Source organism: Schistocerca piceifrons, chromosome 5 (genome assembly GCF_021461385.2).
Source record: "Schistocerca piceifrons isolate TAMUIC-IGC-003096 chromosome 5, iqSchPice1.1, whole genome shotgun sequence".
Classification (NCBI taxonomy): domain Eukaryota; kingdom Metazoa; phylum Arthropoda; class Insecta; order Orthoptera; family Acrididae; genus Schistocerca; species Schistocerca piceifrons.
This window is the reverse complement of record NC_060142.1, coordinates 90,920,222-90,946,535: the sequence shown is the minus strand read 5'-3', so window position 1 is coordinate 90,946,535 and position 26,314 is coordinate 90,920,222. Positions and strand designations below refer to the sequence as shown.

At 44.0% G+C, this 26,314-nt stretch overlaps 1 protein-coding gene and 1 pseudogene across 1 annotated transcript in view; one reads left to right on the top strand and one right to left on the bottom strand.

Annotated features, from left to right (window-relative positions):
* Positions 1-26,314, bottom strand: part of LOC124798758 (hemicentin-1) — a 1,218,631-nt gene that overhangs the window by 923,673 nt on the left and 268,644 nt on the right. The gene's annotated exons all lie outside the window — the stretch shown is intronic.
* Positions 14,506-14,624, top strand: LOC124799707 (annotated as a pseudogene).

Here is a 26,314-nt window from a genome sequence, read left to right as displayed (position 1 = left end):
GCATCTGAAGCTGACTGCCGAACGATTCTACTGCCGCCAACATATAGTGTGTGTAAAAACCACGAAGATAAGATACGAGAAATTGGGGCTCAAACGGAGCCATATAGATAGTCGTTTTTCCCTCGCTCTATTTGCGAGTGGAACAGGAAAGGAAATGATCAGTAGTGGTACAGGGTACCCTCCGCCACGCACCGTACGGTGCCTTGCGGAGTATCCTTGTAGATGTAGATGTTGCCACTATTGTTTCGCACGGAAGCCCTTACACATCCACCACACATTCCCCATCACTCCCCATGTCGTTTTTCCATATTTTGGTGGTCTAAACAAAGAAGTTCGCAGGCCTCGATTTGATTCGGGCGAAGAGGTACATCCATTGGTACCGTCATGGACCAGTAGGCAATCCAAAATATTTTTCCATGAACGCATTGAGCGTCTTGACTCACAGTGGATAAATGATTAACAGTTATGGCTACTACTTGGGAAATTACAGTTCACTCACTTTTTTTCAATCTGTATCGTTTTCATTTGACTGCCCCTTACACCTAAATTCGTTAATTAAAATGAAGGGATGTAAAACAGTTACTTAATAAAAATTGTAATTACAGCTAATGTGCTCCAGTGTACTACAGCATTCGAATTTTATGTCACAAATCGTCTGGTATTTCCCAGTCTTTACTTTAGGATACTTTTAAAACATTACAAAGTACTTATCAAATGCTTACACGGCATTCGTTGGGTGTCATGAGAGAGTTTCACGGTAGTAGAAGAACAACTGAATCCTACTAATAAGCTGACTGAACAGTATGTTAGTCACTACCGTAAAACAGAACACTGTCGCACTGGAGCAATGTAGATTCTGTACAGACGGTAACGGGCGTCATGTGACCACCCAACGGTGACGAAAGTCAGGACAGTGAAGTGGTGTATATCTGACAGTCGGTAGTACGGAATCACTGCAGTAAGGTTATTCGACATGGACACACGGCAGAAAGGAACCACCTTGTTTGGACGTGCCCACGGTCACACCGTGAGTGAAATTGCCCTATTTGTTGATGTATCGACGCGGACTGTCCAGCGTGCCTAGAAGGAATGATGTACCTCTGGCAATGCCGTAAAAGAGATCACTGCTGATATGTCGACGGGACGTTAAACACTAACCACCACCACCACCACTGCTGATATGAACTCATCAATGACAGTCTGTTGCAGTCAGTGTGCTCACAGTAGATGCAAGTCCATCTCCACCAGGTTCCGAACACTGCACTTTTGTCGGTTATCTGGAGTCGTATTTACACCTACACCTGTACTCCGCAAGCCACTTCACGGTATGTGGTGGAGGGTACTTCCTGTACCACTGTCTTTTCTACCTTTTCCTGTTCCAGCCGCGAATGGTTCGCGGGAAGAACGACTGCTGGGGAGCCTCTGTGTGGGTTCGAATCTCTCTGATTTTATTTTCATGGTCTTTTCGCGAGATATGCGTAGGAGGAAGCAATATATTTACTAACTCTTCTATGATTACACGCTCTCGGAACTTTAACAACAGACCGTAACGTGATGCAGAACGCCCCTCTTGCAGCGTCTGCAATTGGAGTTGACTGAGCATTTGCGTGACGCTTTCGCGCTTAATAAATGAACCTGTAACAAAACGTGCTGCTCTTCTTTGGATCTTCTCTATTTCATCAATCCTATCTGGTACAGATCCCATACTGGCGAGCAATATTCAAGTATTCGCCGAACGACTGTTTTGTAAGCTACTCCCTTTGTTGATGGACTTCATTTTCTGGGGATTCTTCCATTGAACCATAGTCTGGTATCTGCGTTACTCGCTGTTAATTTTGTGTGGTCGTTCCACTTCAAATCGTCCCGTACGCATATTCGCAGATATTTTATGGACGTAACTGCCTCTAGTGTTTGTTCTGCAGTTTAGTAATCACACAATAAAGGGTCTTCCTGTCTATTTGTTGGAAATACGTTAATTTGTTTACAGTGAGAGTCGATTGCCACTCCCTGCACCAAGCCTCTATTCTCTGCAGGTCTTTCTGCATTTCGCTACAATTTTCTAGCATTGCGACTTCTCTAAATACAACATCATCCGCGAAAAGCGTCATGGAACTCCCGACATTATCTACTATCTTTTATTACTGTGAAAAGTAATGGTCCTATAACATTTCCCTGTGGCATGTCAGAAGTTACTTTTACATCTGAAGAGTTCTCTCCATGTAGAATGACGTGCTGTGTTCTGTTTGCTAGAAACTCTTCAGTCCACTTCGTCTGATACTCCATATGATCGTATTTTGTTCCGTAGATGGCACTGCGCGTCTGTATCGAATGCCTTTCGGAAGTCAAGGAATACGGCATCTACTTTGGCGCCTGTCAATACTGCTCTTCGTGTCTCGTGGATAAAGAGAGCGAGATGGGTTTCACACGATCATTGTTCTCAGAACGGATTTTGGTTCCTACTACAGAGGAGATGCTAGATCTCCAGAAATGTCGCTATTGGCTATTGCTCACAGAGACTTAACGCTGTACGTCTTTATTGAGTCAAACAACACAGAAAGTCTCTCCCCCCCTCCCAACCACAATTTTTTTTTTCCTAGTGATGCAAGTCTAGAGCATCGACGGTTTGATGAGGCGTTTAGCTCGCACTGAGTGGATCATGCAGTTCAGGTCCGACGAGGTTCTGTGATGTTTTGGAAATGATTATCGTATCATGACTTGGTCCCACTCATTGAGATTGCCATGAACATTGACCCAGATGATTACTGGAACGTTTTCGGATGCTAACTGTTGCCATTTCTTCTACATTTCCATTAAGAGTGTTCTGTTGCCACTCCCTGCATTCAAGGTGACAACAGCCCTGTTCACAGGACTGTATTCATATATTTTTGGTTAGACGAATACACAGACACATTGTCGCACCTCGACAGGCCCACTAAATAAACCGGCATTAATCCGTTACAAAATGTTTGTTACTACATCTGAAACAGTGGGTGAATCGTAGCGATCAGATAAACAATTCTCTTTTCCGCCTTGGTGTTTCACACCATCAGCTAATTTCGGCGATATGCCATTTGCTTCGTAATTTTACAGTCACCAAGCGTTGGTGTATGCAGTGTATATTTAAATGACAAATGTACCCTGTTTACACACAGAAAAGATGACTGTGTAAACCTTTGAGGTTTTGAGTAAGCACTGGAAATGGCACATCGCCGAAATTAGCTGATCGTGCAAAATAAACTGAAAGTTCTAGCCCTTGATTAGTGAAACCAACTTATAGTAATACAATATGATCGGTGGCTATCTTCGTTGCTTAGACGGAAGAATAACTAAGTTATCTTTGCTGTGTGCCACAGTTCACGAGGACAAAACTGGAACAGTAAATTGGACCTACAACAGGTTATATTTATTTTTAGTGGGCCAACTAACCAGAACAAGTTGCAGGACAAGTTAAAGGACCTTGAAATCTAAGTTAAAAGTGAGAATAATAGTTATTTATTTGCTCTAATGACTAACATAAATCATAACTAAATTAACAAAGAGCAAAGTTCTGTACAATTCGAATCAATTTACAATATGAACCTAACATTGGAGAAGTACCAAAAAGTGTGGGAGATTGTATGGAGTAAGTGCAACAAGATCTGCTTGCCTGGTCAGCTCACGAAATTAAAGTTAACATTATAACAAATTAAGCTACTCAAGCTGAGTGGCAAAGTAAGCAAGTAACGAGCTGCACAGAATATGGATCGCGATACTGCGATCGCGACGCCATTTCCCTAAAAGGTTAGCGCGCGCCGATCAGCACCCGACAGCGCCCAGAGACGAACCCTTCTCTGCGACGGTGCGGAGCAGAATGTCTAAAATCAAAGTTCACAGCCCTCCTCAACTCTATACTTTCTAAAAGCTCTGTGCGGATGGGACGACTCAATGCTATTGCCAATGTGACGGGCGAGAACTATAGCTAAATTCATGAAAAAGTAGAGAAAACCACATGTAACAACCCTCCTTTTGCATAGAAGAAACAGATTTTTAAACTTGACGTTGTTACTGAGCCGAAGCATTGTCTTCACGAATGGTCAACCTCACGCTCCAAGAACACCGGCCAGAACGACGCAAGCTACTGGGTTAACTAAATTTTCTGGTCGAACACAGCTGACTCTCCCACGCAGGTCAGATGGTGGCGCTGCGTTTTGCTCTTTGAAGTGCGCGCAGAAAGACAAAAATGTCGTGCTCAATTCTCTCTGGGAGTTTTGGGGCAGCCGTGGCATCGACTGACCATAACGGGGTGAGGAATATCCAGGCGCCTGCCCGTCATTCGATAGACGGATCGCTTCCCTACTTAAGCTCAAATGGCTCTGAGCACTATGGGACTTAACAATTTGAGGTCATCGGTACTCTAGAACGTGGAACTACTTAAACCTAACTAAGGACATCACACACATCTATGCCCTAGGCAGGATTCGAACCTGCGACCGTAGCAGTCACGCGGTTCCGGACTGAAGCGCCTAGAACCGCTCGGACACCGAGGTCGGCATCCGTACTTAAGTGAAACCGGTCGTATACCCAGAAGAATCTCTTGAACTAATGAGATACACAGACTGAATGTGCTGACAAAAAAAGCGACGTTTCCGGCGTCATTTCACGGCAGCATGGCGAGAGCAAGGCTGCCTGCCCAAACTCGCAGCTCCAGTATCCTCATTAGAATAGCAGCGAAAAATCAACTTAAAATGAATTAATATGACTTAGCGATATATGATAGCAATATCACATAATACATGAAATGTATTTGCAGTTGCGAATACGAACATCAACTGTGCAGTGGAGAGACGACATTGAAAATTTGTGCCGGATCAGGACTCAACAACTACGCATGTCGTTATCCTTGTGTCTACTACCTGCACTCGTACATTCATTATGTATATTCCTATGATTCCTGAACAGGGAAGATATTTTAATTGAAAGTAGATTGCCCGGTATCGGCAGATGCATACCATATTGGCAGTGCATGCATGTCCGAAGGACACACATGAACGAAACACATGAAATGTATTCGCAGTTGCGAATGTGGACAACCTTCAGCCGCATAGTGGACTGACGACACTGAAAACGCGCCGGACAGGGGCGCGAACCCACATTTCCCACTTGTTGCGAGCGGTGGCCTTAACGATTCGGCTGTAGAGTACGCTTCACGCAGAGGCACAAACTTCCATATCTCGTGGTCTCAGTCTTGCAGAAATTTTCAATGTCATCATAGGATTGTACAGGTCAAGATTTTCCATATTCGCAACAGGGAATCCATTCGGTATATTTAATTGCAGCTGTAGTTTCCTCAGTGCCTGTTTCTTCGGACATGCATGCACTGCAATTTCTAAAGAGTACTGTGATCGTTATACAGCTAAGGTGCGAAATGGAATTATCTTTTACTAAATTTGTGACTTTTGCATCCGATACAAAAACAATTGCTGTAGCAATCAACATATCTACGGGATCTAATCGTCAGTTACTGCCTACAGCTGGATATAGCATATTTAAAGAAAAATATGGCTCTGAGCACGGTCGGACTGAGCTCATCAGTCCCCTAGGACTTAGAACTACTTAAACCTAACTAACCTAGGGACATCCCACACATACATGCCAGAGGCAGGATTCAAACCTGCGACCGTAGCGGTCGCGCGGTTCCAGACTGAAGCGCCTAGAACCGCTCGTCCACAACGGCCGTCTATTTAAAGAAACTTGTTGGGTCTCGTACTCACCGAATTGAGGCCATTGTGGCTAGAGGCAATGCCAGATGAAATACCAAGATGTCTTTATGGGTGAATAATTTTTTTTCCTAAATGCTATCAAGGACAGGTGTCCAGTGTTGGAAAAAAAAGACCTCGGGATTTCGCATGACTGGCAACATTTTATAAACTGGTTACGCTGTGCAATAGTTAAGGTACCTTCACCTACACAAAGTTTTCGATTCGAATCTCGTCGGATACGTTGATTTTTTTTTATTTTTACAACTTTCTCGAATGACTCTGATCATATTTTATTCAATTAATTCATTTATAAGCAAATTCTTTAATTTATATTCCTCCGTCGCAACATTTTAATCAACATTTTAATTTCTTCAATTGCTGTTATTTTTTTTCTTTCTATCATTCTTTCTCCACTTGGAATCTTTGTGGAAATGAATCTAATTATTTCTCTTTACCTACCATAATGTTTAAACATTTGAAAAGCCTTCTCTGTCAGTTAAAAACCAACAAAATATGAAATAATCTGTTTTTATTGACTGTGCAATGGTTTTAAAAACATATTTTTTGTTACAAGATGTACGGTTTTTTGGACGGCAATCGTCATACAAACATTTGCGCTGTTGACAAAATAACAAGGATGATGATTTAAGCTAAACCACTGATTATAAGTAAAATGAAATTAAAACAAAATAAGAGATAGAAATAATGAATGCAGTAACATGGACAAAAAATGTCAGATGACAGAATGGAAGCAACTAATCCAAATTAATATAAACAACAATCAAAACTACATGAACGAAGACTGTAAGTTGACAAAGACTGACAGGAAGGAAAATGAGAGCAAATGATGTATTACGTACGATGAATAATATGATGTGACAAATGAATAGAAAAAAATTACGGTTAAACCAACTGACTAAATAAAAATAATGATCAAAGTCATGTCGAAAAAGATTTTAAAATATGAAAATTCCAGTGTATCTGCTAAGATTCGAACCGACAACCTTTTGCATGTGAGATCGGTAGCCTAACAATCACGCAGCGCAACCAGTCCGTAAATTGTTACGATTTTTAAAGCTGTACAGCATCACGTGAAATTCAGAATTAATTTTTCTTCGATGACTCACAACCGAGGGCCCAACAGGGGCATGGTTTGCAGGGTGTGATTCCGTGGACCTTAAATTACATTACAGTACATTTTGTTTCAAAAAACATCGATCCCACCGCTGGGGATCTCTCCTTGTTAGTAACTATAAACGAACAGCGAAACATCGTCCACATTTTTTAGGATAATGTTGAAGTACTCGTAACGCCAGAAATCGTGCATCAGGTCACCACTATAAACGGCGGTCGTCGCTTGCCGGCCGTAGCCCCGAGACGGCCGAGGTCCGCCGCCTGATGTATATATAGGCAGTCTGAGCAGAGCGCACTCCGTGATGCATTACCGGCCCGCCGTAGTTTTATGAACTTCTCTCGCATGGGAAGCGGGCGGGGCGTGCATCTGGAGTTCCATCTCATATCGGCCCCGCCCTCGCCTCGCCTCGTCCTGCCGCCCAACTTGGCAACTTTTTGAAATGAGTTTTATGTGTACGGCGTAAGACGTCTCTAGCGGAGGGACATACGGGCCGCCACTAAAAAGTTGGCCTGTAGCCGTGGCGCCGCAGTTAAAGCCAGCCGACACCTGCTCGTTCACACCGCCCCGCCCGCAACTTAGGCCTCCCCGTCCATCCGTCACGCTCCCCGTGCGCCGCTGCTTGCTCGCGTTCTTATTAGAAACGTCCCTCCACCTCTCGTTCGCTGCACTCCGCGCATATCGCTTCTTTTAATTTTGACCCGCATAATTAGGTCATTTGGAAGCGGCACAGCCGGCTGCAATGCGACCGGGTCGTTCGCCGGAGACCAACCGGGGCACAACCAATCTTTTTTTTTTTCCCCCACCGCAGGTTCGCCGCTTCCTGCGGACAGCTACTTTCACGGAGCTCGGGCCAACCACGAAAATTTAATGAGGGGAGGGCGCGCTTCCATTAATAAGCGGGTCATCCATCATTCCAGATAGCGACGTTCACGCTGTCCAGGCTGGAGCCGGGCGGAAGCTCGTTTAGCAGACCGCGCGAACCCAGCTGTCTGTGTCGCTCTGGAGGGGTTGTTTCCAGAATAACTCTTTCACTTCGGAACGAATCTTGGCAGATTAAAACAAAACGGAGAGGCGAAACCGAACTCATGTCACGACAGGCAAATCTCTTACATACAGCAACAGAAGAAATGGTAAGTAACGTTTCATAGAACGGTTTTCTGCAAATGGTCTCATTTTCACTTTCTCAAAGACTTAACATGTTCAGTTTTGTACAACTAAAGGTAGTTACCGGGTGACAATTATTGAACTTCATGAAATAAAATCGCCGGCGTGGTGGCCGTGCGGTTCTAGGCGCTGCAGTCCGGAACCGCGGGACTGCTACGGTCGCAGGTTCGAATCCTGCCTCGGGCATGGATGTGTGTGATGTCCTTAGGTTAGTTAGATTTAAGTAGTTCTAAGTTCTAGGGGACTTAAGATGTTAAGTCCCATAGTGCTCAGAGCCATTTGAACCACTTTTGAATAAAATCGTCATAACTTCTGAACGGTTTGTGTTAGCATGTTGAAATTGCATGGTTGGTCGCGAGACATTATGGGAATTATTACTGTTTGATTTAGCGACGAAGCTCACTTTCATTTGGATGGGTTCGTCAATAAGCAAAATTGGCGCATTTGGGGGACTGAGAAACCGCATTAAGCGGCCGAGAAGCCTCTTCACCCTCAATGGATGACTGTGTGGTGTGCAGTGCCCAATCACGGTATAATCGGTGCGATATTCCTTGATGGCACAGTGGTAGCCGAACGGTACGTGAAGGTTTTGGAATATCATTTCGTCTATATTATTCAAAATGACCCTGATTTCGAAAAATATGTGGTTCATGCAAGACGGAGCTCGACCCTATCGAAGCAGGAGTGTTTGATGTTCGGAAGGATCACTTCGGGGACCGCATTCTGCCCCTGGGGTACCCAGAGGCTATTGGCATGGGCCTCGATTGGCCACCGTACTGTCCGGCTCTGAACATATGCGACTCCTTTTTGTGGGGCTATATTAAAGACAATGTGTGCAGTAATAACCCCAAAACCACTGCTGAGCTGAAAACAGCCATTCAGGAGGTCACCGACACCATCGTTGTTCCGATATTTCGGCGGGTCATGCAGAAAATCGTTATTTGTCTGCGCCACATCAAAGCCAATTACGACAGGCATATCGAACATTTCATAACTTAGATCTGAAAATCTGTATTGACGTTTACATGTTGAATAAAGTGTGCGCACGTCGTAGTTTGTAACTGATTAAATTTTTTTTCATATAGTTCAATAATTGTCACCCTGTACTTCACAAACGATAAGTGTAACATATAGTAAGTGTGGAAACCTCAAAATTTTTTGGTGCCCATACTGCAGAGAATTTAAACTAAAAAAGACAGCACCTTTCCAACTACTAAAACAGCTCCGTTCAACTGAATTTGCACTTCGAATTACTGCATACATTGGGGAGAGGCAGATCAATAAATTAACACTGTGTTTGCGTATTTTCATTCAATAATGTATGGAATGAAGTTCGGTGACAACGAGTCTTTAAAAAACTGCCACTGCTCAAAAATGTGCTGTAAGAATAACACGTAGTACTGAACCACGATCATATTGTAGACATCTGTGTGAAGTCAGGCATTTTGACTACTGCTTCACATTATGTTTATCCCCTCATTAAGTTCGTTGTAAATAACACGCTATAGTTCAAAAGAAGCACTCCTGAATGAGATTTTCACTCTGCAGCGGAGTGTGCGCTGATATGAAACTTCCTGGCAGATTAAAACTGTGTGCCGGACCGAGACTCAAACTCGGGACCTTTTCCTTTCGCGGGCAAGTGCTCTACCACTCAGCCACCCAAGCACGACTCACGCCGCGTCCTCACAGCTTTACTTCTGCCAGTACCTCGTCTCTTACCTTCCAAACTTAACAGAAGCTCGCAGGAGAGCTCGGTCCGGCACACAGTTTTGATCTGTCAGGAAGTTTCAGAAGTGCTCCCGTTCACAATTAAAATATCCGAAGAAAAAAGACATTTATTATTAGCCCAAAAAGGATGCGCAATTCTGACACCAACAATTTTTTGGTCTCTTACCCAGTGACATAAAATGTCTGACAGAGAACAGAGTCATAATTAAATCATCAGTTTGAAACGAGGCATCGGAGACCTCAAGGCTTCCTATAATCAAAATATTCAGAAAAGATCCTTGAAAACTTCCCAAATTTTGTCAATGGAATTCTACTTCAACCTGTATATTACTACTGTATATTACTAAACAATTAACGTGGGGCACAGTCCCTGTTGCAGGTTGCCTATCTGAAGGCGACAAAAATTTAATTTGCTGTAGTAATCTGCTCGTTAACATTTACACTGATCAGCCAGAACATTATGACCACCGATATACACCTGTCCAGGCGAGTGATGACTACTGGTCAGACACAGGCACGGCGTACACAATATCAGCGAGACGGCGCGCGATCTGTGTGAGTTTGACCGACGGCGGATTGTGATGGGTCTGATGCTCAGCACGAGCATTTCGGAAACTGCATGACTTGTCGGGTGTTGGAGGAGTGCTGTGGTGACTGTCATCAATACGTGGCGAAACCGAGGAAAAAGCCACATGCAGACGTCGTATAGTTGGATGGCCACCCCTCATTACAGACGTCGGACGCCGTAGGCTGGGCAGAATGGCAGAATAGGACAGGCGGCGAGCCGTGGCAGAAAATAACACGAGACTTTAACGCTGGGCAGAGTGCAGGTATGTCTGAAAACACAGTGCACCGAACACTGCTAACGATGGACCCCAAAGCCGACGACCCATGCATGTGCCAATATTAACACCACGACATCGACAACTACGACTGCAGTGAGCACGTGAATATCAGTACTGGATGCTGGCGCAGTGGCAGAGTGTTGCATGGTCTGATGAATCCCGATACCTTCTTCATCATGCCGATGAGAGGACGCGAATCCGTCCTCTTGCAGGGGTACAGCTCCTTGACACCTGTACGGCGGGACGGCGACAACCTGGCGTCTGCTCCGTTGTTCTCTGGGGAACAATCACGTGGGCACCCATGGATCCAGTGGAGTTCGCGCGAGGTACCACGACGGCCAAGGAGTATCGCACATTGGTTGCAAACCACGGACACCCGTTTCATGACGATCATGTTTCCCATCAGCAGTGGCATTTTTCAACAACATAATGCGCCATGTCACAAGGCCAGGAGTGTGATGGAGTGGAACGAGAAACACAGTGGGGAGTTCCAATTGGTGTGCTGGCACCCAATTGTCCAGATCTGAACCCGATCAAACACTTCTGGGACGTGATTGAGCGTGACGTAGCAGCTCATTACCCGCCTCTCCGGAATTAACGGGAATTCGGCTACTTGAGTGTGCAAATGTGTTGCCGGGTCGCTCCAGCGACCTCCCACGCCTCGTTGCTTTAGTGCCACGACGCGTTGCCGTTATCCGTGCCATAGGTGGGCATACCGGCTATTAGGTGGGTGTTGATAATGTTCTGGCTGATCAGTGTATGATCTCACTTTTAAAGTATAACACTATAAACCAACTAGGGCTTGTTAAAGTGAGAAACGGTGAATATGTCTCAAGCGGCATAACTCACGTCACGCAGATTACTCAGCCAGTATATGAGAGTGGGAGCACCTAGCGACTTCCAACAAAGTTTACACATAATTTCAAATCTTTTAGAAATTTTTTCGCGCTGACATCCGCTACAAAATGATGAAAGGAAAAAATTATCACTTATTACATTTTTGTTGGTCACGCAGTAGCATCCACATATACCACTGAATGTACCTCCAAAATTATAACGCTGTTCGACACATAGTTCAGCAGGTAAAAGGTTATAAACATGAGATGTGTGAAAACCTAGCTTTTGCTTTAAACCTAGCGTAAATTACCCTTGATTATACTCTTCTAACGTTTAATAGTAAGAGCACTTACCGACTTTCAATACACTTTAAGCATAATTCCAAACCCTTTCTAACCTTTTTCCGTTTGCATGCTTAACGTCAAATATTTAACACATTAACTCATTTGTACACTAATCAGACATCTGAAACTGTTACATACAAGGAAATTCCATACTTTCAAGAATCGGTGGTGGTGGTGGTGGTGGTGGCAGTTGTGGGTTACTGGTCTTGTTTTTATGCTCCCTACGGAAGATAGACTGTGAGGACATCAGAACTGTACCACAATCTTTCTCCAATACGGTTTCCTTGCATTTGTGCATAACCGTATTGCGGGAACATTTGTGCCACTGTCCCAAAATCCCATTTTAAAATACCCGTGCAGCTCTGCTACACTCTGCTGCAGCTCAGCTTTGATACGCCGGTCTGTTACGATCAAAGCAAAGTACTATTCCAATTTGTATATAAGCGGTGAGCAAATCGCTGCACGTGTCCTCCCCCGGCGATGGTAAACGATAGTGTGGTGTGGACACGGAAAGATAGCAGCGCGTGCGGCAAGGGTGCTAGCAGCGGGCGGAGGTGTCGCGGGGCATTAATTCAGATTTATTCCGCGGCGCGGCGCCTCCCGTGAGCGCTTACGTGGCTGTCGGCAATGCCTCACGGGGGCGGACGGCAGACATAATTGAAAGCGCTCATTTGGGAGATAAGACGGGGCGGCTGCGCAGTCACGCGAGCCGTACACAACACACACACACACACACACGTGGCTCGCAGGGCGGCTGGCTGTCACTTATTCAGCAGGCGACTTCCAAAGGGCGGATCGCTGCGGTCGGAAGCGCCGTGCGTGATTCAGCTCCGTGAGGGCTCGCTAATAATGCAGGGCATGCCTGGCACCTGGGATGAACCCGCAAAGCGCTAACCCTGCTGCAATAGTTACGAGGGGCTTGACCTGTCGTCTCCGACGGAGAAGTGGGCAATCGGTAGCTTTTCTTTTCGTAGTGATCTGTTTAAATAAGCTACACGCTAGTAAGGAAGAATGATTTACTGCAGACTTATCCCTATTGGGATTTAAGCTAAAATCAGATGTTAATGTCGTGGTCTCCTGTTCAGAGTCTAGTTTGATGCAACTCTCCACTCTAGTCTATTCTGTACAGTCCTAATCTTCTTTGAATAACTATTGCAACGTATATACATTTGTACTTACATGGATATGGTGTCTGTTCTTTCGGACATAAGTATATAGTTCTGGCAATACCGGCCATCACCTCCTTCTTCTGTGCGGATGCACACCTGTTACCCGAACTCTTACGGGACTTGGTAACAATGTCTTCCACGAGTAATGAGTGTGTTGGGTAGGGACACTACGAATGTGGTGTTTGGACATATAAGGTGAGAATGTGAGTCTCGCGGGAGGCGTGCGCGAGATAGTCCCTGCAGTCGCACAATCCTCTGTGCCCTCGGTGGCTCAGATGGATAGAGCGTCTGCCATGTAAGCAGATCCCGGCTTCGAGTCCCAGTCAAGGCACACATTTTCATCTGTCCCCGTTGATACATATCAACGCCCGTCAGCAGCTATATATAATTCTAATTATATCAATTTGATTAAGCTCTCTTCGTCTACAAATTTAACTCCTTCATCACCAAACTGTCGATTCCCTGATACCTCAAGATGTGTTCCATCGACTGACCGCATCTTTTAGGGAAGTCGTACCATAATGCTCTTTTATCCCACATAAGATTCAGTACTTCCTCATTAATTATCCTATCAACCCAACTAATCTTCGACATTCGCGTGTAGCACCATATTTCAGAAGGTTCTATTCCCTTCTTATCTGAACTGCTTAGAGTCTATATTTCACTTTCGTACAAGGCTGCACTGCTGCCAGATACCCTCAGTAAAGATTACCTAACATTTAAATTTATACTTTGTGTTACGACATTTATCCCCTTCAGAAGCGTTCCTCTTGTTATTGCCGTTCTATGTTTTACATCCTCTCTACTTCTGTGTCATCAATTACATTGCTGCTCAAATAGCGGAACTCATCTACTACTTTAGTGTCTTAATTCCTCATGTAATTGCCCGAGCTTGACCTGATTAAGTTCGACTACATACCATTACCCATGTTTTAAGGTTGTCGATGTTCATCTTATAATTTCTTTCACGGATATATCCACTGTGATCACCTGCTCTTCGAAGTCCTTTGTAACAGAATTACACTGTCAGCACAGAAACTCAAAGTTTTTATTTCTTCTTCCTGAACTTTAATTCCATTTCCACATTTCTCCCTGGATTCCTTAACAAGTTGCTCCTTGGACCGACTGAAAACGTTACAACCTTTAGGCTCTAACCTTGTTTCACTCCCTCTCTCTTCTCAACTACTGCTTCCCCTTGCATGACCTCCTACTCTCATAACGACAGCCTGGTTTTTCCACATGTTGTAGATGACCGTTCCCTTCGTTTTCGCCGGCCGGGTGTGGCCGAGCGGTTCTAGGCGCTTCAGTCTGGAACCGCGTGACCGCGACGGTCGCAGGTTCGAATCCTGCCTCGGACATGGATGTGTGTCATGTCCTTAGGTTGGTTAGGTTTAAGTAGTTCTAAGTTTTAGGGGACTGATGACCACAGCAGTTAAGTCCCATAGTGCTCCGAGCCATTTGAACCATCGTTTACTTCAGCTCCGACACCTTCAAAGTGTCAAAGATTGTATACTAACGTTTGGCAGCGTGGTGATATAGGCACTAGCCAATGGCCTTGCAATAGTGGTAACAACGGTTCCCGTCAGATCACCGAAGTTAAGCGCTGTCGGGCTTGGCTAGCACTTGGATGGGTCACCGACTGGGTCTGCCGGGTGCTGTTGGCAAGCGGGATGCACTCAGCCCTTGTGAGGCTAATTGTGGAGCTACTTGACAGAGAAGTGGCGGCTCCGGTCACGAAAACTGACAACGGCGGGGAGAGCGGTGTGCTGACCACACGCCCCTCTGTAACTGGTGACGCCTAGAGTGTGAGGATGACACGGCGGCCGGTCAGTACCGTTCGGCCTTCAAGGCCTGTTCGACCGGTGCACTCGTGAAACTGCAACATACGAGTATCGGAAACAGAGCTCGACAGACGAAGAGGAGACGCAATGGAGAGAGTACGTTCAGTGGACAGTTTCAGTAATCACAATTGAAAGAAGTCCCTGATTGAGCTAGAACAGCGCTTAAGTATCAGAACGAACATGGTAGAGGCAGGGCTGATTTGGAATGAAGACAGAGCTATTGCATATTTTGCATATATAACAAATACTGACAGATGAAATTTTGCACCCGGATGTAAGAGACGTAGCATTTACACGCAACAGTTTTCTCGTCGCTTGTAAAACCTCTCCTAACCAGAAGGAAGACAATAATTAATGTCGGCTTAAATGAACACAGAAGCACTTTTCTGAAGTGCACTCCGTGTTATTTACCAAGACATGAGTTTAAAAGTAGCCAGGAGTTAACAGCAGTCACATTAGTGGAAAGCAAATAATACAGACCAATTTGAAAACCATGTCACGGATCTGTACTGCTGAGAGGGCCGCCATTTTAACAATAATAAACCGTATATCTTTTGAACACAAAAACTGTGCTCGATGGCTGGCATTAGTTCCACGTTGCACTCCCCTACAACAAGGGAAACCGAAGTGATCTACAAATCTAGTGTCGAATATCATTGCCATTCACCTGTTGTAGAATCTTACGACACATTTTCAGATGAAATGGAATGAAGTATGTGGAGCACACTGACCTCTTACACGGCGTCCAGCACGAATTTTGAAAACACAGGTCATGGGAAATCCAAATCGCATTTTTCTCACACGGCATCATGAAAGCCGTGGATTACGGCAGCCAAATGGATGCAACAACTTTTGACTACAGGAGAACATTTGACTCTGTATCTCACCGAAGCTTATTAACGCAAGTGTGATAACGTGCGAAATGAAACAAAATTCGTGACTGGATCAAGTATTTCTAGCTAGGAAAGGCGTCACATGTTATCTTGGATAGAGATAGAGAGAGACACTGACTTACGTACAAATACCTTGAGCCATGCCCATATAGTGTGCTCAGAACCCTTGCAATTCATATTGTTTGTTAATGACCCGATAGACAATATAAGTAGTAGCCTCAGACGCCGGCGTTTCAGTCCAGAACCGCGCGACTGCTACGGTCGCAGGTTCGAATCTTGCCTCGGGCATGGATGTGTGTGATGTTCTTAGGTTAGTTAGGTTTACGTAGTTCTAAGTTCTACGGGACTGATGACCTCAGATGTTAAGTCCCATAGTGCTCAGAGCCATTTGACCCATTTTTAGCCTCAGGCATTTTACAGATGATGCGGTTATCTACAATCACGCCCTGTGTGACAAAAACTGCACAGTGATTAAGTCAGCTCTTCATAAGATTTTCGTGCGGTGCAAAGACTGAAAACTTGCTGCAATTAAAAATGTGTAGAAACATCGTGTCATTGCTCAAATAACAAAGGATCGCAAGTGGAACCAGTCAACCCAAACAAGTACAAATATGTGGTAATACTGAACTCAACGATCACGTAGGTTCAATCTTAGGCAAAGCAGGTAACAGACTCCAGCTCATTGGTAGCTCTCTAGCAAAATGTAGTCAGTGTACAAAGTATATTGCTCACAAAGAGCTCGTGTGACCATTTCTAGAATACTGATCGTGTGTATCGGAGTTGTACTAAATAGGACCAACACGGGCTATCGAACGAATACTAAAAATTGGTCTTCATTTTATTCCACTTAACGGAGAGCATCGCAGAAATGTTGAAAAACCGTAGACGCTTGAAGATACGAGAGCTATTTTCTTTTCTTCCTCCAAATGGTCGCTTAATGGAAACCACAGTAAAAATCAAAAATGTTTTATTTGCAACATTGAGCTACACCTTCCAGCTTCTTTTCCATATAGTCGGCGCACTGACTTATACATCTGACATAGCGTGGCACCGAACTTTCCAGTAACCTTGCCGTAGAAGGCAGCTCGCTGTCTGTGCCAAGATGCTGTCCTCATAGGCACCGGTTCATGTCAACGAAGAGATGAAACTCATAGGGAGCCAAATTCGAGCTGTATGGTGGATGAACAAACACTTCGCAGGATCGTCGTTGTTGCGCCTGCTGTGTGCGGCCGAACATTGTCGTGATGAAGGAAACACATGAGAATTATGTGGGCTGCATCAAATCAGGCGTAACCTCTCGTCAGGCATTTCGCACATTGCAGGACATTCTTTTGTTCTGAGCGTATTTACGCGCTCACTGTGCACTCAGAAATGAAAAATATGACGTGACGCAATCGACAGGCATCCCAGAGATGCTGCGCAACACAGCTGCGCAAAGCTTCCTCGGATTTTCACTGTGGTTTTAATTTCGGGACCGATCGGACCTTGAATATAACAAAAAATAGTCCTCGTACATACCAATTTCGTCGCAGAAGCCTAATTACAAAGTTTCAAGAACCAGTGTTAAGAGAACAATATACAAATACACACAGCTAAATATACCGGGTGATCAAAAAGTCAGTATAAATTTGGAAACTTAATAAACGACGGAATAATGTAGATAGAGAGGCAAAAACTGACACACATGCTTGGAATGACATGGGGTTTTATTAGAACCATAAAACAAAACAAAGTTCACAAAATGTCCAGCAGATGGCTGCTACCGTGACGGGTGAGAGGTACGCCGATATGTTGCAGAATCGCGTCATCCCCAGCCTAACTGATAAACACCTGCTGGAACGTACGATGTTTGTGCAGGATGGCGCTCCACCCCATATTGCTAGACGCTTGCTAGACGCTTGTAAGATCGCTTGCGCGTCGTTTGGTGATGATCGTGTGCTCAGCCGCCACTTTCGTCATGCTTGGTCTCCCAGGTCCATAGACCTCAGTCCGTGCGATTATTGGCTTGGGGGTTACCTAAAGTCGCAAGTGTATCGTGATCGACCGACATCTCTATGGATGCTGAAAGACAACATCCGACGCCAATGCCTCACCATAACTCTGGACATGCTTTACAGTGCTGTTCACAACGTTATTCCTCGACTACAGCTATTGTTGAGGAATGATGGTGGACATCATCTTTGCTTTGTCGTACTTTGTTATGCTAATTATTGCTATTCAGATCAGATGAAGCGCCATTTGTCTGACAGTTTTTGAACTTCTGTACTTTTTTGATTCTAATAAAACCCCATGTCATTCCAAGCATGTGTGTCAATTTGTACCTCTCTATCTACATTATTCCGTGATTTATTCAGTTTTCAAATTTATACTGACTTTTTGATCACCCAGTATGTCTCTCCAGTATAACAGCAAAGACAAAATTAGATTAATAACGCACACAAGGGCTTCAGTAGTCATTCTTCCCTCCCTCCAGTGACGACTAGAGCGAAATGAAACGTTATTATGTAGTACAGTGGAACACACAATTGACCTTGCACAGCTGTTTGCACGGTACGTACGTAGTAGATACAGATGCGGGCTACAGCGAGGACATCCTGTTCATCGATAACAGAGGTGTGAACTCTCACAGGACATCATCTTAAGTATCCGTGCCCTGCACCGCAAGGTTAAACCGCTGGGTGTTAGCCTCCCGTGTACGGTGCCACCGTTCGTCTCGCTTAGGATCATGAGAGGCTAGGATAATAGCCCGTCTGCGGACCTCTGGAGACCTCGGCTGAGCGGAGGGAGGCACTTGGACTGCGAAACGGGAGCGGCGACATGCGCCGTGATTGAACGCGGTCTCCAAGTTAAAGCAGAGGACGTCGTAATCAAATCAGCGCCGGTCTGCGTGCTGTGATTGGTCAATTAGGTGCGTGTTCGGCGGCCGGCCGGGGTGAGCGGCGGAGCCAGCCTGGCGGCGTTCCAGGCGCTCGCCAAGAGACAGCGAGCGGCCACGCGCCGGCGCCACACGTCACAAAACGCCGCACCATGCCTCTTCCGTGACTTTAATGAAACACACAGCATATTAAAAAAAGGGATCTCGTATTCTCATAGCAGCGATGCCGTCCTTCAACAAAGGAATTATCTTTCAATACGTTAGTTCGTCCAATCTTGGAGTACTGTTCGTCTCTAAGGGACCCTTACCAGTTAGGTCTGATTCAAGAGATTGAGAAGGTCCAAAGAAGAGCGGCACGATTCGTGACTGGTACATTTAGCCATCGCGAGAGCGTTACAAATCTCATAGAAAGTTTGAAGTGGGACACACTTGCACATATCCGACGCGCTAAACAGAAGGGGCTGCTCACTAAATTCCGAAATACAATCTTCACCGAGGATGTAGAGCATACAGTATTACCACCAACTTTCAAATCGCGTAATGATCATCATTGAAAGACAAGGGAAATAAGAGCTCGTACTGAGGCGTTCAGGCAGTCGTTTTTCACTCGCGCGATCCGCGAGTGGAACAGAGGGGTGGAAATATGACTTTGGCGCGAATTGTGCCCTCCGCCACACACCGCTTGGTGGCTAGCGGAGTATATATGTAGATGTAGATGTACCAGGTTAAAAAGAGTAAAACAGACATCGGCTCTCATGTTCCTTGACTTCTGTATCAGACATTTGATGCAGTTGCGCACTTTCGTTTAGTGAAAAAATTAAGAACTTACGGAGAATCACTTACTGGAGTCGTGCATAAGCTATACAGTTAGTTTTCTTTCACGACACACATACAAGCAAACAAATTGTCGTGAACTCAGTACAATGTAAAACATCCAATTTGACTGATTATACGCTGTGAATGCCGCTTCTAATGAAAAAATGAACATTTGAAATACGAGGGTTGTTCCAAAAGTAATGCCCCCTATTTTTTTTGACATTGGATGTCCGCGTCAGATTTATATGCATGCAGTTGATTGTATGCATGCAGTTGCTTGAAAATGACTACACAGCCGCAACGACATAGTACACAAAATAAAAATATCAGCCAATGTCGGGAAACGTATTTCTATCAGTAAGTTTGTCAACGGCTGTGAATCCTGTTGCAACTATTATTTAAATGCATGAAAAGACTATGAAAGCAACATTTAATTCGTTGCTTCAAAACTCCGGTTGCATCAAAGAGTGCGGAGTAAATAATAACAACACGAATAGAAGAAACCGATAAACAGGAAAAATCATGGTAGTGGCAAACAATGAGAAGCCTACACAGAATGAATTTCTGGTATACGTTATTCCTCAGTCTTTCTAATAATTTGGTATTATCTCTTGTCAGGCCTTCTCTCATAATTCTCTTTGCTGCTTTGGATGTCTATTACACTCAAAATCCTTGCCAACTTATATTATATATTCTAACATTTGTCTGCACCTGTAACTTTTCCAGTCTATTGATCCTTTGAGTGCCAAAATAACTGTTATTACATTCCTTAGTACAAGTCTCGCTATGTTTGCCCTTCCTCTCGATGCTTTCTTCGTCCGTTCTTGCTGATAATTTTTCATTCTGTGACTTACTTATCCACAAAATTTTCAACAGGTAGGTTATAGCTTCACTTGTTACAGACACCGAACTCATTAGTGAAAGCACGCTGTTTATCCGGGAAAAGAGCGAGGTAGGTAACGGCAGTGAGTTTCTCAGAGGAACCGTCCCAGAATTCACTTTAGATAATTTACGAAAAAAAAAATAGAGAGAGGTGTACGGGAATTTACACTTCGCGCAACCGAACATTGAGTTCAAGCCAAATAACGGACGCAAGCGACTGCTCCAGTGAAAAGAAAACGAGGTCTGCAAAATGACAGTCGCTGTGGAAAAAGCTTTCAAACTTTTTAACGAACTCTTTTGTAATAAGAGAATACTAATGTGACATGGATATCATAAAAACATCTCGCAAGATTCGAGGAGCTTCAGACAAATTAAATGTGTAGCTTCCTGGAAACGTCGTTAGGTACGTGGAATAAAAGAAACCCAAACTTTTAGTTCGACAAAGCAATTACGACAGGTTTCTGGTTATATGCAAGTAAACATTTCCATGGAATGGCTATATTTAGTACGAATAAAGAACTCGGTGACAGTTACCTTTCATTCCTCCCTATTGTTTAAATTCGCAGGAATTTACAATTTCTTTTGATTACCTCTTTAAACTTTTATTACAGTCATCGCTTTAAGTAACTCTAGATGACAACGCTTTATGCGGTAAGTTAATTTCATCTCTCAGGACTGAGCTGCAGGCGGCTAAACATAGCTAGATGGCGACATTGCCTGCGTGAGGTATTTTTTCTCCCCGCGCCTTTGGCATGCCGCTGTCTTTTAATGAGCAATATTCAGCCTGTCAGAGGTGACTGAACTGTCACCATAATTTATGGAGCATGAATGAACTAACTGATCTCTCATTAACATGTAACACGTATTAGCGATCTCATGAATATGTAAAGTGCAAAGCATCATAGAGATTACAGTGGTGGCATCACACAGTAATTTCCCGTGGGTTGCGAGTATACTCCGCTTAGCGAAGGAAAATTATAGCCGTATAAGCGATCATTATCAGCTTGATTTCCGGATCGTAAAAGTGGCCAAAATTAAAAAGAGGTCTACCAGTGCATATCGTTTCGGTCCACTCCACACACGCTCCAGAAATGTAGATTAAAACTGTAAGAGATATACATATTGTCACGTGCACAGAAGAGCACACTTCACATTCTGTAAATTACAGTCTATTACACAGTGACGTGTTTCATAACGTTTTCCCAGAGGGTGTGAAATGATATTCCATTCATTCTGCGACGGACAGTAATGGTTATACCCCTATATTGCTGCACAGAATTATTACAATACTCCAATATTATGGTGTAGACAATGGCTCTGAGAACTACGGGACTGAACATCTGAGGACATCAGTCCCCTAGAACTTAGAACTACTTAAACCTAACTAACCTAAAGACATCACACATATCCATGCCCGAGGCAGGATTCGAACCTGCGACATAGCGGTTGGGCGGTTCCAGACTGAAGTGCCTAGAACCGCTCGGCACCACCGGCTGGCCCAATTTGCTAATATCATAACACTTATACCTGAGGTGGTGAATCGGAGACACAGCGAAATCATAATGAACTTATGTTAATTATCGAGTTAGGCAGTTAATTACACCTTTCGCAGGTAATTTGTGCGACACGTCGTAATTACGTGGAGCAGACTATTTAACATAATTCGTATTTGAATAGAATTGCTTGCAGATAATTTTCATATCAGTTATTGAAATAACCAGTTATTAACTCCATTAAGTATGGTATCACTGGTGTAGTGCATTTTGTTGTTGCAGAAGAAGTGGATTTGTTGTGGGTATTTCTTTCTTCTTCCTTTTTCAAGCAAGAGCGACGGAGAGAGAGAGAGACAGAGAGAGAGAGAGAGAGAGAGAGAGAGAGAGAAGTAACAAATCAATAATCTTTCAATCATATTATTTGCAATTTCTTCTGTTGCTACTTGGGACCTTGGATTGATTTCGCCTGTCATTTGCAAAATGAACTTTTTTTAAATTTTAAACAGAGCCTCGTGTGCATGCATGAGAAACGGTAGTGCGCCGGAGACTGTATCTTGAGGAATTTTGTATTAAATTATTCTCAGATAGACAGATCTTTCCTGACTACATATGAAGAATTATCAACTGCAATTTTTTTCTCTCTGTTCGTTAAGTACACGTGAGCATACGTTTTTGTGTAATTGTGGCCTGATTTCTATTTCTATGTCGCGTATGGAATATGTGAACTCAGAGTACAGAAACACAGAGAACGAGTTTACACGATTCGTAAGTAACCGGTATGCATCACTTTCTCATCTTAAAATCAGACACACTGGATGCAGCAAGGACCTCTCAACTCGATAATAAATACCAAACGTCTAATGAACAAAGGTGACAGAGGATTTATTACTTTGGATCTATTCTTACAGCTTAGTATACTATCTCAGAGTTAATTTTTTACTGTCGCGTATACCTTCTTCCGTGAGTCTGAAGCCTGTGTTTTGTAATAATTGCGAGGCAGCACTTCCCTATAACAATGCCGAAAACTAACGAAAAGCACCTTTTAACCCTGAGAACTACTGTCGTGGTACTACACGTATCAGTCACAACACTAAGACTCTCCTTCTTGGCTAGGTCACATTGTGGTCATGTCACGTGATATGAATTACACAGGAAGCCGTTCTGACGAGTCATGCTTCAGAATACTTTAGGTGGAAACTCTTGAAGTCCTTACTGACATTCTACAACTTTATTCTTCATGTTTACGTATTTATCTCTGAACACAGTCACCGTAGCGACGAATACATTTTTCCCAACCGAGACCAGTTTGTTGATATAGTTAGTGCAGAGTTTTTGACTTTGCTGACGCAGCCACAACCTCACCTCTGCTTGCACCGCTTCATCGCTATCAAAGTGAAGTCCTCGAAGGTGTTCTTTAGGTTTTGGAAACAGATGAAAATGGAATGAGGCCATGTCGAGACCGTGTGGAGGATAACCGATGACACTGAATCCAAGGCGTTGGATTGTGCAGATGTCGCAGCGCTCGTTGTGTGGTGCGGCATTGCCATGCTAGAGGAGAGGGTGTTACATGCGAAGACGAACCCTTCAAATTCGTGCTTTGAGTTTCCGGAGGGACTCGCTGTACGGTGCAGAGTTTATTGTGGTACCCCTGGTATGAATTCCAGATACACCACGTCTTGAACATCCCAGAATATTGTGAGCTTGACTTTGTCTGCTGATGGCATGGTCTTGAACTGTGGATTTCAACTGAGGCATGTTTTTGCGGTTAAAACTCGATTACAGTACACTGTTTCTCACACACCGACACTTCCGTTCCACACCGCAATGTTACATGCTACATTTCGGAGCTCTCTAGCGGCAGAGTGTTGCATGATAACCGAGTAATATGCATGACGTACACTGAAGCGCGAAAGAAACTAGTATAGGCATGCATATTCAAATATAGAGGTATGTAAACAGGCAGAATGCGGCACTGCTGTCGGCAACGCCTATATAAGACAACAAGTATCTGGCGCAGTTCTTAGATTGGTTACTGCTCGCTAAAATGGTAGGTTATCAAGATTTAAGTGGGTTTGAGCGTGGTGTTATAGTCGGCGCACGAGCGATGGGACACATCATCTCCGAGGTAGCGATGAAGTGGCGATTTTCCCGTACGACCATTTCACGAGTGTACCATGAATATCAGGAATCCAGTAAAACATGAAACATCCGCCATCGCTGCGGCCGGAAAAAGATCCTGCAAGAACGGGACTAACAATGACTGAAGAAAACTGTTCAACACGACAGAAGTGTAACCCTTCCGCTAACTGATGCAGATTTCAGTGTTGAGCCATCAATAAACGACAGCGCACGAACCATTCAATCAAACATCATCGATATGGACTTTCAGAGCCGAAGGCCCACTCGAGTACCTTTGATGACTGCACGACACAAAGCTTTACGCCTCGCCTGGGTCCGTCAACACCGACATTGGACTGTTGATGACTGGAAATATCTTGCGGACGAGTCTCTTTCAAATTGTATCGAGCGGATGGGCGTGTAGAAAACCTCATGAATCCATGTACATGTCAGCGGGGGACTATTCAGGCTGGTGGAGGCTCTGTGATGGTGGGGGCGTTTGCAATTGGAGTAATATGGGACCCCAGATACGTCTAGATATGACTCTGACAGGTGACACGTACCTAAGCATCCCGTCTGATCACCTACATCCTTTCATGTCCATTGTGCATTCCAACAGACGTGGGGGGCAATTGCAGCAGGACAATGCGACACTCCACACGTCCAGAATTGCTACAGAGTGGCTTCAGGAACACTCCTCTGAATTTAAACACTTCCGCTGGCCACCAAACACCCCAGACATGAACATTATTGAGTATATCTGGGATGTATTCCATCCCCTCATTCTCTTACGGACTTATGGACAGCCCTGCAGGATTCATGGTGTCAGTTCCTTCCAGCACTACTTCAGACATTAGTCGAGGCCATGCCATGTCGTGTTGCGGCACTACTGTGTGCTCGCGGGGGCTCTACATGGTATTAGGCAGGTGTACCACTTTTCTTTGGCTCTTCAGTGTATAATACCTCAACAGATACTGAGAACAGAACAAGAAAGGTAAAAAAAACTGCGGAAGGGCGCCGTTCATCGCGACATGTTTGTTTCGAATATGAGATATTTTTATGTGCTGTAGTTATCCTAACGACTGTTATGACTTCAGTGGACAGCTACAACGATTTGTCCGGTCAGATGTCTCACGCTTCTTGTTAAATAACGCGTATGATCGTAGTTAAATCACGTGTATGATCGCGCACGATAAGTTTCCACGAAAAGCGTTGCCCGACACAAGTGCCGGTTAACAGACACTAACTTATGAGAAACATTCACTTGTCGTCAACGGGGCCTATGGTTGCTATAGAATTCCCCATAGGAGCTGCGTATTACAGCCTTAAAATCGCTGGGTCACTTGCATACCTTCATGCAAGATATTTACCCCATTCTGGATATACATTTCTGTTTCAGGGAATTATCCATGTAGCAAAACAGGTTTGTGTTCTAGTTTCCTGGAACGTCATGGCGGGCACGTCTCAAAAACACTACGTTCGGTTGCATTTTGTATGAGCAACTAATATAAGACTCTTATGAATTTCCATTAAAATAATAGAATAATCTTATATACATGAGTTCTTCCTGAAAGACTCTGCAGTCAGCAGCATTACAAAACATGTAACATTGCAAAACAGTTGTTTACTCAAAATTTCGATTTTTTCAATGAATTTAGGTTATAATTTCTGTACTTAAATGTACCTGGTGAAGGATATTAGACGGAAACGTGTAGCTCAACATTAAACTAGTTATAACCAAGTTACTTATAACATACAGCTTATCATGCATCTGAACGTTTCGTTGTAGTATGTTTCAGGTGGCGGCAAAATGACTGCTGATAACAGAAGAACTTGTTACTAGCAGCTGGTGATGCTCATGCAGCCATTATATTTGAGGGAGTAATACAGATGAATGCCGTGCAGAAGTATCTCATCTGTTTCGAAGAAATAGGGAGAAGAAGATTTTAACACAAAAATTCTGTTATCTGACGAGAGAAGTCTCCCGACTCGACAGGAATTCGATGTTGCAGTTGTACTTACAAGCTCTACGTACCGCTGTGATGAGGATGGTGAAAGCATTCGATTGTGTTATTGCTGGTTTAGCCATTATCATACTTTAAAAATGTACGTGAGATTCCTCACTAAAATGCTTGGAGCAATATATAGAATTATAATAGGGACATTTGGCGAAAGCAATATGTGGACAATCCTCAGAATCACATTGTTATAACGCATGATCAAACGCCACTTGAATCACATTCTTGAATTCAGCAACATGTGCGGGAGTATTGTACCCAGCCGCTTGCCCTAAATATTGAAGAGTAGGCTGGCAGACAAGCAGGCAACTGGCTATGAATTGCAGAATGCATTTCCACTATAAAAATACTACTTCCTAATGTAGTGTTGAAGTCACTGCATACAGTTCTTATAGAGTTTGTTATCCGTCTTTCATAT